Source organism: Paramormyrops kingsleyae, chromosome 24 (assembly GCF_048594095.1).
Source record: "Paramormyrops kingsleyae isolate MSU_618 chromosome 24, PKINGS_0.4, whole genome shotgun sequence".
In the NCBI taxonomy this organism is placed as follows: domain Eukaryota; kingdom Metazoa; phylum Chordata; class Actinopteri; order Osteoglossiformes; family Mormyridae; genus Paramormyrops; species Paramormyrops kingsleyae.
In genome coordinates, this window is record NC_132820.1 from 15,448,124 (window position 1) to 15,462,279 (window position 14,156).

General features: G+C 42.5%; 1 protein-coding gene across 1 annotated transcript in view; it reads right to left on the reverse strand.

Moving 5' to 3' along the window:
* The window catches only part of LOC111857265 (MICOS complex subunit MIC26-like), a 152,656-nt gene that overhangs the window by 25,808 nt on the left and 112,692 nt on the right, over nt 1–14,156 (reverse strand). The gene's annotated exons all lie outside the window — the stretch shown is intronic.

Below are 14,156 nucleotides of genomic sequence, written 5' to 3' on the forward strand. Positions count from 1 at the left end.
GACGGCGTTCGTCGTGCTGATTGCACTGAGGTCTGTTTGGTTCTGGGCCTGCTGGTGCTTCTGCTGCACAGTATCATGGAGAGTCTGACACACCTGCAGCTCAGGAGCAGCCAACTAAGTGGCAGCACTCTGAGAGACCTGTCCGTAGCAGAATGATGGCGGGAGATTTCTGGTGGCTGTCGACATGCCAGTGAAGTGCTAAAGTATGAATATCTGGCAGCATCACAGCTGCTACAAAAGTAGAAGTGAAAGAGAGAGTTCCCCCCCCCCCCCCCCCAAAGACCACGGTATTTCCGCTCATCTCGTAATGACTCACACGGTTAAGCCTGTTTATCAAAACTGAAAGGTAAGGTCTTTGTTTTTTTTCATGAGGAACTTCTATATTTTGAAGTGCTTCAGTAAAATTCTAGAAGACTATAAAGGGGCCAAGTTGCTATGTAATACAAATTAAGACACAGTGCCAAGGGGTAGAGAAGGTAAAAGAATGACTTTGGTCCCAGAGGCAGTGCACTATATTTAGGAGAGAAAGTATACTATGTATCCTAGCTGGCCAGTGGTTGTCTCACTACAAAGACGGACATGCAGCTCTCTGTCAGCTTGAAGCATCTGATTTGATGTGCTCTCTCAGTATAGTCAGCAGGAAAATATCACTGGAAGAGCCACCCATAGCCTGGGAACAGACAGAAGATATTTCTAAAGATATCACTGGAAGAGCTGCCGTAGCCTGGGAACAGACAGACGATATCTCTAAAGATATCACTGGAAGAGCCACCCATAGCCTGGGAACAGACAGAAGATATTTCTAAAGATATCACTGGAAGAGCCACCCATAGCCTGGGTACAGACAGAAGATATCTCTAAAGATCAAGGGCGTAGATTTGCTCTGGACATTGGTGGGGACCTATGACTCCACTCCCCCCCCCATCCCCTGCCCCACCCACCACCCCCCCCACCCCAACTCCGTCCACGGAATGCATGTTTTTTTAATATGCTGCAAAATGCAAAATCACTTTACATTAATACTAGCAATGCTTCGATTGATATTAATCCACTCGAAATGCAATTCATTAAGTTAAATTAAGGAATAGTGTAATGTCAAAACCCCACTAGTATCAACTAACTGGTCGTTACTTTGATGGACTTTGATGGATTCACTAGCGAACTTGAAGTGATTTACACTTTTCTTTGAAAAAAAGCTCCTTATGTCCAGCTTCTTTTTTTTTGCTGCCGCCCTCCTCACATGTGTCACCCAACACACCTTCTTGCACGGGGGAAAAAATCCACTGCATTTGGTGCTGCTTGTATCTGAACGCAGCCACAGCCTCTCACATGATAGCAGGGAAATGCACAGCCAATCAAAATGTTCATATGTGTTTTGGGGGCGGGAGGACTCAAGGAGAGAACGTGATTTATCCCTTTCTGCGTGTCTAGGTTAATGTTGACAGCACGATTGTTTTTTTTTTTCTTTTCTTTTTTCTTTTTAAGTGGATTAAATTATTGGTGGGGACATTTCAATGGTCGGAGGATATTGGTGCGGACACATCCCCTCCGTCCACCCTAAATCTACGCCCCTGCTAAAGATATCACTGGAAGAGCCACCCTTAGCCTGAATACAGATGGAAGATATCTCTAAAGATATCACTGGAAGAGCCGCCTTTAGCCTGGATACAGACGGAAGATATCACTAAAGATATCACTGGAAGAGCCGCCTTTAGCCTGGATACAGACGGAAGATATCACTAAAGATATCACTGGAAGAGCCGCCTTTAGCCTGGATACAGATGGAAGATATCTCTAAAGATATCACTGGAAGAGCCGCCTTTAGCCTGGATACAGACGGAAGATATCTCTAAAGATATCACTGGAAGAGCCGCCTTTAGCCTGGATACAGACGGAAGATATCTCTAAAGATATCACTGGAAGAGCCGCCTTTAGCCTGGATACAGACGGAAGATATCACTAAAGATATCACTGGAAGAGCCGCCTTTAGCCTGGATACAGACGGAAGATATCTCTAAAGATATCACTGGAAGAGCCGCCTTTAGCCTGGATACAGACGGAAGATATCACTAAAGATATCACTGGAAGAGCCGCCCTTAGCCTGAATACAGACGGAAGATATCTCTAAAGATATCACTGGAAGAGCCGCCTTTAGCCTGGATACAGACGGAAGATATCACTAAAGATATCACTGGAAGAGCCGCCTTTAGCCTGGATACAGACGGAAGATATCAGTAAAGATATCACTGGAAGAGTCCCATAGTCCATATAATTATTATGTGACTTAAATCACATTTGAATATAACTAACAGTAATAGCATTACATCATTTTCTGCATGTATTATGTAATGAATATATAATGGATACTTTTCAAAAATATAAAAGGAAAAACTCACTTGTGCTCTTGTGCTGCAGGATGGTGAGCGTTTAAATTCCGAGGGCGCGTGAGGGAGGAGCTGTGTAGTTGGAGCAAAGTGGGAAGATCTGCCTGCTGGACAACTAGCTGTTAATGTGCAGGCAGGCGGATGCAGCTAAACCAATGGAGGTAGAGGCCACACCCTAAAGGATGGAGCCGGCGAGTCAGGAGGGGCCTGGGCTTGAGCTACTCAACACCTCAGGAGGGGCCTGGGCTTGAGCTACTCAACACCTCATCACTTTGGGAGGTTTCGTTAAGCTTAACCGCTTGCCTTAGACCATAAATGACAGTGTGCTTGATATTTTAACTTAACTGTCTAGGGAACATGTAAATGTGTTTTTTACTCATATTATTATGGACTGAGTATAACCTAACAACGGTAAACTTGAAAATAGACTCCTCTTGTATTTATTGTTTGTTAGATCATGGATATAGATTTGGTTGCAGGATGCTGTATTGCACTATTGATGATGTGCATTATATTGTAAAGTATTCTTGCACAATGTTTTTGTTGTATTTGGCTATATTGCATAATCTATATTGCATTTGTCTGTTATGTTGCATTACTTCTATACATGGTTATTCTCCAAAGTTCTTGTCCTGCACAAAACCAAAACCACTTTGTATGGGCATGAAATTATTGTGTGAAGTTTTGAGTTCTTAGTTATCAATGTATTAATTATGCAGCTGATACAAGCAGCTTCCAGACATTCCTAAAGGAGAACCATCAAAGCATTTGGAGATTAGTACAGCACTCAGTTTACAAAGCGTAACCCAGAGAGATAGACAACAGCCCAATCTCTAACCGACTGAACTAATCAGCCCCTTGGCTGAACATTAACTGGCCAAAAAACTACAAAACAGACACAAGCTTGAACCTTTAGCAGCTCTAACCAGTTTAGCTATCCAGCTCTCTAGCTTGCCTAATATGTCCTGGAAGATTAATGCCTGCAATGAAATGAGCTGATAAAGCAAGTCTGACTGCTCTGCTCCAGTCGCAGGTGTGCGCCAGGTGTGTTCGTGACGTTTCATTGACATTTTTCCAGTTTACAAGACTAAAGACCTATGATAATATTAAACACAGTTGATTTTAGCGGGTCATCAAGACGAGAAAAAGCCTGACTTAAGACAGCAATCCTGACCCCCTTACACCAAACGATCGAGACGACAGGAATGCACCACAACTCAAGCAAATTGCTCATGATTTTATTCTGACACTGGAAATCTGTGTGCAGCAGTGAAATCACTTGAAAAGTTGTTTGGTGTAAGGTCAGCATAAATTAAGCTACTTCAAGTCTTTCTTGGGACGGAAGCGGCAGTTTCCTGCATCTGTAGCCACTGTATGCACTATCTGCATGTTAGCATGCAGGGAGGTTTGTCTGAGTATCAGGGAAAGGGTTGACTTAGATCTTAGAGGGCAAGTCTGGTCAAAGGAGACCTCTGTGATTGTATTCTGCTAATGTCAGAGCTTGAGCGTGCTGCGTGACCCCAAGCCTTCCAAAGGATTATCCTGGGCTGCAGGAGTCTGCGGGCACACTTGTGCTTCTGGCTGGACATCTTGTACATATGGTCTTAGGACTGGCCACAGGACTTTGTGTCTCTGACAGCTGCGTTTTTTTTATCTATTTGATATCTAGGTAAAGCTGGTGATACCTGATGAACCTGCCTGTATTGGAAATACAGAATCTCACTATTGACTTGACTTAGGCTTACATGCCTGAACCACTAATGGACGTGTAGTAAAACTGACAGAACTGCTTGCGATGAAACGTCTGCTTGTGTGTTTTATATTTTTATAAATACCATGCAGCTTTAATATAAACTGCCAGCCAAACCTAGATCAATGGGATAACATGGTTTATGTTATTCTGAAAGTGATCGATACAGTGTTTATTAACAGCACACTGAAACACAAGGAAATGTATAAGGATGATACTCTCCTTCTGCATATTTGCAATACAGTCGTCCTTCGCCATTTCGCGCTTCGACTTTCGCGGCTTCACTCTATCGCGGTTTTTTGAAATACATTTATTCATTAAAAAGTTGCTAGACAGTGAAAATGATACAGCGCGCGCTCAGTTGTCTAAGTCAATTATACACCTCTGTATTACAATTAAAATTAAAATTACTGTACGTATGAACTGTAGGTCTATGTATTTGAGCACCCCCGCAAATGCTTCAACACCAGGTGCAGCCGAATAATAAAGAAATAAAGAATCCTACCTCGCGGAAATTCATTTAACGCGTTAGGGTCTGGAACGGATTAACCGTTCTCTTGAAATTATATAAATATAAATCTATATAATAATTTGAATGATGCCCCTCAAGGATGTGTCCTCTCCCCACTGCTCTTCTCCCTCTACACCAATGACTGCACCTCCAGGAACTCAGCTGTAAAACTCCTGAAGTTTGCAGACGACACCACCATCATTGGACTCATTCAGGATGGTGATGAGTCTGCATACCGGCAGGAAGTTGAGCGGCTGGTACTCTGGTGCAGTCAGCACAACCTGGAGCTGAGCACGCACTAGACTGTGGAGATGACAGTGGACTTCAGGAGACATCCATCAACACTGCTCCCCCTCACCACATCAGACAGCCTGGTGTCTACTGTGGAGCTCTTCAAGTTCCTGGGTACCACCATTTCCCAGGACCTGAAGTGGGAGACCAACATCTCCATCCTCAAAAAGGCCCAGCAGAGGATGTACTTCCTGAGACAAACTTAGGAAGTACAACCTTCCACAGGAGCTGCTGATGCAATTCTACACTGCAGCCAGTGAGTCTGTCCTCTGCTCCTCCATCACAGTCTGGTATGGAGCAGCCACTAAACAGGACAGGAACAGACTGCAACGGACTGTACAAAATCATCGGTGCCCCCCTGCCCTCCATCCAGGACTTGTACTGCTCAAGGACTAGGAAACGGGCAGATAAAATCATTTCAGATCCGTCACACCCTGGACACAATCTCTTCCAGCTCCTCCCCTCTGGCAGGCGCTATAGAACTCTGTACACAAAAACCACCAGACATAGGAGCAGCTTCTTCCCTCAGGACATCACCCTCACAAACAGCTAAGCTGTCATCTGCCTTATGTCAATTTCCCCCCTGTTTGCACTCTACCTCGTACCTTAATTGCACAGTGTTACCCACGTGTGTATATTTATAATATTTATAATTATTCACATTTGTATTTCTTGTACAGTGTAATTTATTGTTTGTACAGTGTCGCTTATTGTCTGTGTATGAGAGAGCATCAAGCTGCCGGAAACAAATTCCTTGTGTGAATAAAAGCTGATTCTGATTCTGATTCTGAATACAGAGGCTGTAATGCTGACTGTGTTGAACCCAAATTTTTTTTTAGTGATTGTCATTGTTGATACACCACAGCACACACACACAAAAAAAACATGTGTCTCCTGCATTTAATCCATATGTGACATCGCGACATAACAGGGGGCAGCTAATTCAGTGCCCGGGGAGCAGTGCTTGGGGGCGGTACCTTGCTCAGGGTACCTCAGTGGTGCCTTGTCGGTCGGGGATTTGAACCTGCAATCTTTCAATTTCAAGTGCACATCCCTAACCATTAAGCCACCAAATGCACCTTAAATCAAAGCCACATATAGAGATAAAGGTGTCTCTCACCTCTCAATCCTCTAAGAACCAAATACAGCACCACACCAATTTCTTACATTATAGTTCAATTGTGTTCTAATACCCAGAATACGCTGCCATGCTTTTGTATCTACCACACCTTAATGGTATACATGAATGCCCTTGGCTGTGTGCAAATTCAGGGCAATTCATCCTTCTAAGGCTGCATTTGAAGACTGAATATGCCATAGTGGTGAGACTGTGCTGTCCCATTTCAAAGGTTTCTTCAGTTGTGGTGTAAAAAGGCGTCTTCCTTTTGGCAAGTCAAGAAGGATCCACCCAGTGCCCAAGATGCACTGCGTAGAGGTACAGTGGCTGTGTCCCAGCTGGATGATAGGAGGGGTGCTTTGTGACTCAGGGGTGAGGGTGGGAGCAGCTGGTGAGGTCAGACTGTTATTATGCTACACAGTCAATTTTCATGCACCTTACGCTAATTTTGGGGAACTGAAATTTAGCTTTAGAAATAAAGTCAACATGAGCTACAACTACAGCAATATGGACAGTGTTTAACATCAAGAATTGCACACACTTTTCACAGAAAACCACACGCTGGCTGTTTGAATACTCTCCAAAAAATGTTTACTTAGAGTTGCATTAAAAGCAGTGACATGCAGCTGAGCGCAGCACGTTACAGCAAAGGCTTTAACATGGGCTTTTTGAGCAGCTGGCAGGCTGCAAAAAGTTAGGAGCGCCCTCTGCTGGATGAGCCCAACATTACCAACACTGTCTCTTCTCTCAAGATAGTCCAGGGATGTCATAGCCCATCTTGTTTGTGGATCAGCATGTGACAGGCAAACAGCGTGCAACAGCTGATCACCATGGGAAAGGCACCGTGCCGCTCAGCGTGTGATGGCCGATCGGTGTGAAACAGGCACTGTGGCAGTCACTATATGACAGGCGTAGTGCCGATCAGCGTGTAATGGGCGATCAGCACAAAGGCTAGTCTATGGGGGGGGCAACTTCGCTGGAGAGGCCTAGCTACTCTGTGAGCTCGTCTGTCCGTGGCAGTGGACAGCTGTCAATCTTGGCCACTTTGTCCAACCTTCAGAAGTCGTTGCAGTATTGCAGGGACCCGTCTAGTTTTGGAACCATCACTATTGGGCTGGACCAGGGACTCTGAGACTGTTCAATCACCCCGAGCTGGCACATGTTATATGGTTCAGCTTCTAACGCTGCCCTTTGGGCCTCTGGGATGTGGTAAGGCTGCTGTCTAACCATTATATCTGGTGGCGTTTCAATATGGTGTCAGACTATAAAAGTGTGACCTGGCACGGCCGGGAATTCATCACTGTATTGCACTCCAAGTTTCACTCAGCTGGCTCTTTCCTTCCCCAAACGCATTCTCACTCGTGGTTTAAGTGACGTTCCTGCAGACCACAAGGGAATTATGGGCAGCAGACTGTCAGCCAGCCAGCGCTCATTTTAACGGTGGCGGTCTGTGATGATGGAAACCCTGGAGGCAGTGGAGGGCGGTAGGAGGTCGTACAGCACAGAATACCTGTATGTTCTGTTTGCACCATTATGTTCACTGGAAAAATCTCAGTTAAAAATGGTTCCAAAGATGAATCAGAATTACGGGCCATTTATTTAGATCCAGTCCTTTTCTGGTTCTGCACTGTCTGTATGCTGACATAAATGTAAATACTGAGGAGAGTCATTTTTAATTACATTTCAATATACAGTACCTACACATAACCAGTTAATCTAGTGAACTTTCAGCAGTAGCCAGATAAGAGTAAAATAATCAGAACTGTAATGTTTATAGGTGGTGTCCAGTTTAATGGGCATGTTATAAGAGCCTAATATGAGAGCTCAAGCTGCCAGAATATACATGTCAGCATTTTCTTAATATATTTATCAAGCACTGAATCGGGACTCTTTTATTCAAAGCAACATGCAAGCAAGGCAAACAGTACATTACACCTTCAGCTGTCAAGGTGTGATGAAATCACCACAAGGGGGCAGTGTGTAGCTGTTAACCTTTGCAGTCTTCAGTACCTAAACTCCTCTATTTAAAATTTCACCTCTTTATGAAACTGGATATATAATGTATGAATGTTTATTTATACAGTGGTGGTCAAAGTTATTGATGAAGAGATGTTTTTTTGTAATATACGAAGTCGCAGCTTGTCCGAATTGAAAGTTATTCTAATATGAATATAAGGGATGTATTTTAATCATATTTCGTCAGAGAAAGCTATGCCACATCACAAAATAACTGATTTAAAAAAGAAATTTGAGAAAGGCATGCAATCAAAATTAGAGAACAATTAGTTGTACTTGATAGTTTTTGGATCTAATCTGAAATATCTTAAAATATCTGGCAACCCTAATCTATTTGGCAACACTAATAAGCATTTTGCAAGACGGTGGACCTCTCCAGGGTGAACAAAGCTCGTGACGTCATCTTACTTATAGTTTTAAAAGAGATGAGGGATATTATTAGCCAACCTTTAACTTTATTATTTCAGAAATTGTTATCTACTGGTGTGGTACATTCTGATTGGAAGCATGCTAATATAACACCCATATTCAAAAAAGGGGATAGATGTAATCCAGCAAACTATTGGCGAATAAATTTAACTTGCATAACTGGAAAGGAAATGGAAGCTATAATAATAAGGGAAAATGGTAGATTACCTGGATTCAAATAACATTCTGAGGGATAGCCAACATGGATTTAGGAGAGGTAGATCCTGTTAATCTAATCTACTTGAGCAACTTGAGGAATATACAAGAGAAATTGATCACAAAAAGGCCTATGGCGTGATTTACTTAGATTTCCAGAAGACCTTTGATGTTGTCCCCACAAACGGCTCCGGGCTAAAGCTCAAAGCTGCAGGGATTTTAGGAACTGTAGTAGCTTGGATCGAAAACTGGTTAACAGACAGGAAGCAGCAGGTAGTTATTAGAGGCACAATGTCACAATAGGCCTGCATTCATAGTGGGGTAACACAGGGTTCAATTATAGGACCTAATTTACATTAATGATATTGACAGCAATACATACAGTAAACTGGTTACATTTGCAGACAACACCAAGGTAGGTGGTGTAGCAGATACTGATCTAGCAGCAGAGAGGCTACAATGGGATCTTGATTAATTAGTGACGGGGCTGATACCTGGAAGATTAAATTTAACGTAGATAAATGTAAGGTAATCCATGCAGGGAGAGAAAATATAAAGTACAGACCCCAGTTGGGATTAAGCGGTTATGGTGATGGATGGATATTTTATGGGTTCCACTGAAATAAAGGTAGCTGATTATGAGAAAGGTCTCGGTGTGTATGTTGATGCTTCCATGCCCCACTCTCGCCAGTGTGGGGAAGCAATAAAAAAGGCCAAAAGGACATTGGGTTACATCTCTAGGTGTGTGGAGTTTAAGTCAAGGGAGGTGATGCTACGATTATACAATTCCTTGGTAAGACCCCACCTAGAATATTGTGTGCAGGTTTGGTCACCATACCTTAAAAAGGACATTGCTACCTTGGAAAGGGTTCAACGTAGTGCTACAAGAATGATTCCTGGTCTTAGAGGAATATCTTATGAGGAGAGGTTAGCTGAGCTGAATCTGTTCAGCCTTGAGCAAAGGAGATTAAGGGGGGACATGATCCAGGTATATAAGATTCTAACAGGTCTGGATGCTGTTCAGCCAAATGGCTATTTCAATATTAGTTTAAATAGTAGAACTCGTGGCCATAGGTGGAAATTACTGGGAGAACATTTTAAAATGGATTTGAGAAAGCACTTCTTTCTTTCTTTTGTAGATAGAGTATGGAATAGTCTTCCTGTTAGTGTAGTACAAGCTAAAACCCTGGGCTCCTTTAAATCAGAGCTAGATAAGATTTTAACAACTCTGAGCTATTAGTTGAGTTCGCCCCAAACGAGCTTGAGGGGCCGAGTTGCCTCCACTCATTTGTAAATTACTAACGTTCTTATGTTCTTAAATCGGTAACACTTAAGGTCATGTTTTTTTTAGTAATTTATAAACACATTCATAATGTATTATAATGCACTCATAAAACATTATAACGTGGCTATGAATATTTGGTAATGTTTTACATTAGGTGCACCTTCATAATGCATTCATAGAACATTCATAAGCAGCATGCAAGTACACCTTAACATCCTAACATCCCTTAACAGCTTTAATATACATTAATAACAAACATTACATGATTATATAATTATAATGTTTGTTATTATTATATAATGAATGTTATTAATGTATATTGCAGCTGTTAAGGGATGTTAGGATGCTAAGATATACATACATGATGTTTAAGAATGTTTTATGAATACTTAATGAATACAAAATGAAGGTGTACTGAACGTTTTATGGATGCAATATAAAAGCATCATGAAGGTGCAGTTAATGTAGAGCGTTACCGAATATTTATAAAAAGGCATAACACATTATAGACGTGTATTATGCATTATGAATGTCTTATGAAACTTGCATCTATAATGCACTATAGATACCTTTTTAATACAGTACAAAGCATCCTTAATGCTCATACCAACCACATAATGCATTATAAAGTTATCTTTAGTGCATTATAGCTGAGAGCTTCATGAAGTATTTATAATGCAAAATACAGATGGCTATAACATGTTATGCCTTTTCATAAATATTTATAGCCATGTTTATAATGCTTTATGAATGCATTGATATTTGTTATGAACGTGTTTATAAATTATTAAAAACATCAAATCAGAGCAGTGTGAGAAATTGATTATGTCCTGTGCACACTGATGTCACTGAAAGCAAGGGCAATGTTTCCTATTAATTTCTGAAAGTTGTAACCATTAAAATAAGTTGACAGAATTCATTTGATGAATCAGAATTAATTTAATCACATGCCTTCTTCAAATTTCTTGTTTAAACCATTTATTTTGTGACGTGGCATAGGTTTCACTGATGAAATATGATTAAAATACATCTCTTCTATTCAAGAATAAGTTTGAATTCAGAAAAACTGTGACTTTTTATATTATAGAAACTTCTCTTGTTCTCTAACTCTGATCACCACTTGATAAGGGCAGTGTGATTCCCACCAGCTATGAGATTTAAACCAGCAACCTCCTAACTACAGGCACCCAGCTTTAACCTGCAGAACCACACAGAGGTGTTTTCATGGAAACTGATCTAACAAAGCTAAGGATACAAGTCTGAGACCTTCACCACCACGATGTCAGCTACACCAGGGTTCCCCAGTTCTTGTCCTGGAGAGTCAGAATCTAACACAGTTTACAGAATTCCCTGTTCAAACACACCAAAACTTGGTAATTAGCTAAGGTGTGTGTCGAGCAGGGAAATCTGCAAACCCTGAACTACACTATCTACACCATCTAAGAACAAATGTGGGAGACGTGTGGCCCAGTGGGCTGTGATTCGAAGGTCACCATTTCAAGCCCAGCCTCAGCACATCTGCGGGTCCCTGAACAAGCCCCTTAACCCCCAGCCCCCTGGGTGCTGCTATGGGTGGCTGCCCTTTGCGATCAGCTGGATCTCACCTACAGAGAGTAAGTTGGGGGGAGGGGTAAAGAGAATTTCCCCTTGGGGATCAATAAAGTACCAATTATTATTATGTGAAAAAAATCCCCGATACAGGCTCTGTGATAGATAATTTGTGATGGATGCGAATGGTATCCAAGCAATGTTGGTTTTGGGCTCAAAAATCTAACCAAATACATAAGATGACTAGGGTATATGTGTCTATCTACGTTTGAATGTTGGTGTGTGCATGTTTGCATCTGAGAACTGAAAAACTGTGTTTTTGTTGATGTGTAAGTGAGAATGTGTGTCAGATTAGGGTTACGGTTAGGGTCAGGTCAGACGTTGCTGTGCTTTGTACACACGGGGTCTGTGATTTTGACTTATTCAGATCTGTTCCTTTTTTACTTGGTTTAAAAATCCAAGTCTATAGGTGTCTGTCTCATTGAGATCCTCTTAACATTAACAGCACAAACACTGACGCAGGTGGAAGTCTGAAAGAGTTGCATCTGCTGTATTATGTAGTGAAAATCTTCTGTCAGCCCATTTCCCAGAATGCACTGCTTTCTAAGGGGATGGCAGGGCCACATCCAGGACTCCGTGTGTCTTAGCAGTTTAAGTGGCACTGCACATCTCCTGCACATTAAAAACACGGTTTTACCACCTCGCTTAATCCATCCCACACAAAAAACAGAAGGAAAAAGAAAAGAAAGGAGGGTGTGAGATTAAGTGGAAACTTGACGAATGCAAACTGACGGCTCATTTTCCCGCCGTTGCCAGGGAGGTTGAGGAATCCGATCGCGAGGCTGCCGGGCAGCGCCGTGGTGGCCATGTTCCGCCGGTGCCAGCCCCCGTCCGCGGAATGTCCTTCTAGCAGCATCTGCCTGGATTACTCAGCAGGAAATGCTTTTACGGAGAGCATCCCATTGTCTTCTTGGTTGCTAAGGTTTGCATTAAGGTTGAACTCGGGTGCGCTTACAATTAGACATAAAGTAAGCTTTATTCATGCCTCGCCCCCCTGGCCCCCGCCCACTTACTGGGGGCTCTGTTTAAAAGCCTTGTACCACAGGGTTTAAAAGGCCCGTTTGGCTGCAGCATGAAAGCAGATCTAATGGAATGCACTGTCTGTCTCCTTTTTTAAAAATATCACGACAATAAACAGTGCCTCGAAAACCCCCATTGGTACGTGCCAAGTGCAATTGTTTGGCATAATAAGCATCAAAAGGGCAACTTTCTGTGTTACCATACAGGTGAACTCATTCCTGGGAAAATGAGGTTTTTCTCAGCCACTGTGCAGCAGCAGCGTCCCCCTTTTCCGTGCCCTAACGAGATTAGTCGTGCCTCGCACCCTGGCTTTCACTGCACTGTCTCCTTCCCGTCTCTTTAGCCTGCTGCTAATGTGATTAGCCCAGTGCCTGTGGTCCAGGGAGGGGCATCCGTCACAAAGGCCTCGGCCTACTTGAGTGCACCTCTCTCCCAGACTGGGGGTCCAATCACTGGCACCTTTGTCGGGTAAAAACAACACAAGCAGAGTAAACTGCAAATACTGGCCTCTGTTTAATTCCTTTGTCTGGCATGGCTCTGTTTGGTAAAACTGTACACCTGACCCTTACGTCATTTTTTATCCTTATATGGAATTCTTCATATGACCACACATAGTCATGCATTTGGTATTTTTGAAAATATCATCTTCCGCGGGATCACACAGTTTCGCCCATAATCCTTCTCAGGATCACACAGTTTCACCCATAATGCTTTTCAGGATCACACTGTTTTACCCATAATCCTACACAGGATCACACAACTCTGACAAGCTGTGACACACAGGGATCTTCATGTATTTTATAATACCCACCTTCCTTCATCCATCTTCCAGCTGCTTCTCCAGTAGAGGGACATGGAGCTGAGCAGCACAGAGCACAGGGCAAGGAAACATCCAGGCAGTGGCTTATTTGAGAAACACCAAGTCGTGACACATGCCTGTGGCTTATGGCAAACTTGGGGCCAACAGTCAGGTGACCTGGTCTCTGCATGTTGACCATATATACAGTACTTACATAAAATTATGTTTTGTTCTGTTTCTTTAGTAATTGAACTAAATAAAATTTCTCTTTACTGCCAGTCTTGTCCCCAACTCATTGTCCTTGGCCTTGAAAATGACTCTGGTTTCCAAGTAAACATTTACTTCCCTGCCCAGACTTTGTGTCAGTGAGATATGTTCTTTTTCGGACGGAGCTAAAAATGTTCATGCATTATATAACCTCAATTCCGGTTCAATTTACAGCCTGGTGAGCTTGAGCCTTGAGTGCTGGTGACCAGGAACTACAGGAGACTGATTACCAGTGTATATATAATCGCCCTTCAGGGGCTGAACTGAAGCTCCTGCCAAGACTGCTGCTTTGAAATGTTTGCAGACTGAAATACTCAAACCTGCCTTGTTATTAGCAACATGGTGTTTCTTGATGCTACTGGTACCGAAGAAGGCAGAATGGACAATAATTTCAAACATTTCCAATTTTTAGAGATTGCAGGACTTTATTCACCTGTTGCTCCAGTTACTTATTGAATCATCCAGTGTATGTTTATAAGCAGTA